Below are 6,000 nucleotides of genomic sequence, written 5' to 3' on the forward strand. Positions count from 1 at the left end.
CCTTAAAAGCAGAAATTTTAAAATTTTTAATTTTTAAATTTTAAAAATGCTTTTCTTTTTTTTTTTTCATTGACATATAAACACTACCAAATGTAAGGTAGATGGCTGGTGGGAAGCAGCCACATAGCACAGGGAGCTCAGCTTGGTGCTTTGTGAACACCTAGAGTGGTGGGATAGGGAGAGTGGGAGGCAGACGCTAGAGGGAGGGGATATGGAGATATATGTATACATACAGCTGATTCACTTTGTTATACAGCAGAAACTAACACAACAATATAAAGCAATTATACTCCAATAAAGATGTTAAAAAAGAAAAAAATAAAAGAAAACATTAAAAGTTAAAAAAAGTTTTCTTTTATTATTATTGTTTTTTGTGTTTTCTCTAAGAAATCTTTGTCTCTAAGCTTTCTTCTATAGTTTTAGCTTTTATTTTTAGGTATTAATTTTTGTTTATCATGAGAAATTAATTGAAAATATTTACTTTCCCATTGAAATTTCTTGGTTCATTTGTTGAAAATCAATTGACCATATACTTGTAGATGTATTCTGGAATCGCTACTCTGTTCCATTGATTTATTTTCTATCCTTATGCAAGTATGGCATAAGGACATGCCAGTATTAATCATAGTAATTTTATAGTTATATTTATGATTATGTTTATGTTGTTTTGAAAGTAGTTATTATAAATCCCCCTACTCTGTTTTTTCAAGATTATTTTGACTCTTATACATCCTTCATTTTTCCATATCAGTTTTAGAATTAGCTTATAATTTCTGCAAAAAAAAAAACACCACAGAAAAAATCTTAATTTTTATTGTAATTGTATCAGCTCTACAGGTCACTAAAAGGAAAATTAATATCATTGACATTATTGTGTCTTCCAACAATGAATATGATATATCTTACTGGTTGGAACTTTAAATTTTCTCAGCAATGCTTTGTAATTTTCAGTGTAGAGATATTACATATCTTCTGTTAAATTGATTATTAAGTATTTTAAGTTTGATAAAATTGTGACAAACTGCTTTTTCCTTAAATTTCATTTTCTAAATGATATCTTTGTATTATAAATATAGTCAATTTTAGTATATTATTCTTGTATCTTGTGACCTTACTTATTATTTCTAGTAGCTTTTTCTGGGTAATCTACATGAGCAATCGTGTGGCCCACAAATAAAGATGGTTTTACTTCTACCTTTTAAAATGTATTCCATTCTTTTCCTTGTATTATTTCACAGGCTAGGATTTTCACTACAATGTTGAATAGAAGTAATAATTGATCTTGATTTTGATCTTGATCTTAGGAGAAAAGTGTTTATGCTTCATCATTAAGCATAAGGGTAGCTGTGGGCTTTTCATAGATGTCCTTTATCACATTGAAGAAATTTCCTTCTCATCCTAGTTTGTTTGAGCATTTTTGAGCATTTTATCATGCAAGCGTGACAAATTTTGTCAAATGCTGCTTCTGCGTCCATTGATAATCATTGATTCTTGTCCTTTATTCTAGTAATGGGTTCAATTACATTGATTACTTTATAAATGTTAAACAAACTTGCATTACAGAGATAAAACTCCCCTTTAGGCATGGCTTTTCATCCTTTAATACATTGCTACATTTGATTTTTTATATTTTGTTAACATTTATTGCAATTATGTTAATGGAGGCCATTGATCTGTAATTATTTTTACCTATAATATCTTCTTCAGGTTTTGATAATAGGGTTATGTTGATGTTATAAAATATGTTGGGTTGTGTTCCCTCTTCAGCTTGGGATCCATAACCCAACTTCCTGTCAGGAACTACCTGTAGGCAGAAATCTAGGGCAAATAAGGGGATCAACTTACATGTTCCTTCTCTCAAATATCATGTTCTTATACTGCTTATTGTTCAATGATTGAAAGCATACATATCTATCTATCTAGATATTTCCAGTTTTATCACGGTTTATGACAGGGGTAAGTCCAGTGCTAGTTACTATATCATGTCTAAAAGCAGAATACACGTAGTGGATTCTTGTTTAAAAAACAAGATTTTTAAATTTCTAGGTATAGTCAGTTTTATTTGTAACTCTAAATTAGTGAAACCACATTTTTTTACAGTTTAATAAAGAAAGTTCAGAAATATTGTTGTGACAGAAGGATCTGTACATAGAAGAAACTGCAGTGTAAATAATAGATACTAGAAAATAATGGATGTTAGGAAAAAGAGTGAGATAGGAATAGAATTTCTGATTGGAGTTGGTCATTTAACTCAATAAATACTTACTGAGTAAATATTATATAGAAAACATTATACCATTCTCTTTGGTTTGGTTTATAGGAAGAAATGCTATGGAGAGACAAAAGAATTAGGGAGATGTGAAAAGAGAATGACTTGCATATATGTTAGTATCCTATATGTTTACATTTATCAAGTGCCTGGAGATTAATTCATTGGTTTGTCTATTAATTTAGTAAATATTTTTTGAACATTGACTTTGTGTCATGCACTCTGTTAGATGTTGGAGACACAGTAGTAGATGTTATTGAACAGGACTTTACACATGTACTGAATAATGCAAAAACCTGTAGCAACTAGAAAACATTGAATGTTTCCCACCTCATTCACATTTGATGTAGTTATTATTTCTTTTATTTTTTATTGTGAAATGGCTTCTATACCACAAAACCTATTACACAGACTTTCTGTTCAAGTTTTGTAACTAAGCGTTGAGAAAAAGAGAATTTAGGCTGAAATTATTTATACATTCATCGTATATTTCATGTGACTTTGAATCCTGAAAAACATATATAAAATAAGTAGATGAGACTTCTAGATAGGATGTAGTAGATTAGAACAGAACAAAACTCTAATTATAAAGCTAGAAAAATTCAGTTGATTTGCAAAGTCATATTTTTAAAAATACCTAAGAACTGTGGAAGTAATGAGGAGTACAAAAAAAAACTAAAATTACAGAATGGTGAGAACTGTTCTAAGTCTTTAGGGTTGAAGAAACAATGGTTCTTCAAGGTCCTCAATAAAAGTCCAGGATTGCCATGCGCAAAGTACAGGGATGAATCAGAAGTATACAGAGTTTTATTGAAATCTCAATCCACTCTTAGGTCAATTCTTGATTGGATTGAAGTTATCGAACTCTACTGAAGGAAAAAGCAAATTATCTCTACTAGAAGATAACATCATATATGGCAATCTATGGTTCTTCAATTAATAATGACTTACACTACAATAAAAAATTAGCAAACATACAAGAGCCAAAAATATGTGGTTGATAATCAAGGTAAAACTGTACATCAAAAGCAGTGATACATATAAGTCAGAAGTGATAAATATGGTCAAGAAAATAGTGGAAAAGGGAAAGACAACAAATGAATAACTAGATACTTAAACTGAGAATAAGAATTTTGAAAAAATAATTAAATAGACATTAAGTAATTAAAACTTTACAATATATTAAATCAAAACTCCTTAAGTTAAAAACCACACTGGACATGGTTGAAGACATGGTTAATGAATTCAAACGCAGACATAGAAAAAAATACACCATAGCACGGAGAGAACTAGAATGGAAGAAATTGAAGAGAGCTTGAGAAACATGTGGGACATAGTCAAAAAGTCTAAGATGTGTGTAATTAGAGCCCCAGAAGGACAGAGAAGAGAAAAATGGGGAGAAAGGTATATTTGAAGAGACAATAGACAACATTTTCTGTAAGCAATAAAAAATATTATAGCTGACTTATCAACAGAAATGATGGAAGCCAAAGACAATAAAAAGACATAGTTAAAGTAAGTGAAAAAGAACTGCTTACCTAGAATTTATAAATAGCAAAAAATCCCTTTAGAATAAAGGGAAAGTAAAAGCATTTTTAGGGTAAAAAGCTGAAATTTTATCACCAGAATATCTATTATCCAGACTGAACAAAAAATGATTCAAGGTAGAACTACAAAATTACTGAAAAAAATAAAGATTACTAGAATAATTAAACCTGTGAGTTGATATAAAAGAATGCTGACTATTTACAAGAAAAAAAAATAATGTCTTCTGGGTTTATAACATATGTAGAAATTATGAAAACAATATCAGAAACACTGAAAGCAAAGAAATGGAGTTAAATTTTCTTTAACTGTTTGAGCAATGGTAAAAGTAATAAGAAGGTAGACTGCAGTAAATCAGTGATGTATTCTGTAATTTCTAGAATAACCATTAAAATAATTATACAGGAATGTAAAACTAAGGTTTGATAGAGGAGAATAATGAATAAGACATACTTGATTGATCCAAAAGAAAAGGCAAGAACACAGGAAAACATGGAAAATTTTAAGAAAAATTTTCTAAAAATTTGGTACACTTAAATCCAAACGTCAGTATTTACACTGAAGTTTAATTACACATATCAGTTGGTTGTCTACTGAAAAAAACGTATAACATCTACAATTAAAGACAAAGTGAGAATTATGTCTATAAATATTATATATAGTAATAAGGATTAAGCTTAACCTCTAAACATAAACAACTAGAAAACAATTATTTTTCAGACATTAATCAGGCAATGAAGAACTGTGAATGAGAGAAAGGAAATACATAAAATGAATCTTTTGATTACCTTGGATTTCTGCATTGAGGAAATTTCTGGACCATGGCACAGGGAGGGGGAGCATAACTAGAAACTGATTTGTTTGTTTGTTTGTTTGTTTTCTTAATAATATTGGTTTCTGAATGTTAAACCAGCCTTGCATTCCTAGGATAAAACTTGTTTGCTTACAATGAATTATCATATATATATGTATATTCCTTCTTAAAGAAACAGCTTTTGGTTTTGTTGGCTTTCTCTATTTTTTTTTCCTTTGTGTGGTGTGTCTTTTTTTATTTCATTGATTTTATCTCAACTTTTATTATTTTCCATTTTCTATTTAGTTTTAATTGGCTTTTATTTTTCTAGGTTCTTAAAGTTTATAGTATACATCTTTAACATATCAAAGTTTTTTCAGATGATAATATACCACATTCATTACAGAGTAAAATCCTTACAATAGTTATACTTCTAATTCTTCCCTTCCGGCCTATGTGCTATTGATTTGACACATTTAATTTTTATACATACTATAAATCCCACACTATGCTCATTGTTGTTATTTTAGTCAATTATCTTTTAAAGATATATAAACAAAATAATACATTGTGTATATTTCTTAGTAGTTATTATTTCCACTGTTCTTTATTTCTTTATACAGATTTATAATTCCTCTTGGTATAATTTTCCTTCTGTCTGAAGGACTTCCTTTAACATTACTTGTGGTGTAGTTCTGTCAGTGATGATTTTTTTTCTACTTTCTTTTTTTTTTTTTCTTTTTTTTTTTTTATTAGTTTCTGCTTTATAACAAAGTGAATCAGTCATACATATACATCTGTTCCCACATCCCCTCCCTCATGCATCTCCCTCCCTCCCACCCTCCCCATCCCACCCCTCCAGGCGGTCACAAAGCACCGAGCTGATCTCCCTGTGCTCTGCGGCTGCTTCCCACTATCTATCTACCTTACGTTTGGTAGTGTATATATGTCCATGCCTCTCTTTCCCTTTGTCACAGCTTACCCTTCCCCTTCCCCATATCCTCAAGTCCATTCTCAAGTAGGTCTGTGTCTTTATTCCCGTTTTACCCCTAGGTTCTTCATGACATTTTTTTTTTTAAATTCCATATATATGTGTTAGCATACGGTATTTGTCTTTCTCTTTCTGACTTACTTCACTCTGTATGACAGACTCTAGGTCTATCCACCTCATTACAAATAGCTCAGTTTCGTTTCTTTTTATGGCTGAGTAATATTCCATTGTATATATGTGCCACATCTTCTTTATCCATTCATCCGATGATGGACACTTAGGTTGTTTCCAGCTCCGGGCTATTGTGAATAGAGCTGCAATGAACATTTTGGTACATGTCTCTTTTTGAATTATGGTGTTCTCAGGGTATATGCCTAGTAGTGGGATTGCTGGGTCATATGG

This window comes from Hyperoodon ampullatus (assembly GCF_949752795.1).
Source record: "Hyperoodon ampullatus genome assembly, chromosome: 7".
NCBI classification, from domain to species: Eukaryota; Metazoa; Chordata; class Mammalia; order Artiodactyla; family Ziphiidae; genus Hyperoodon; species Hyperoodon ampullatus.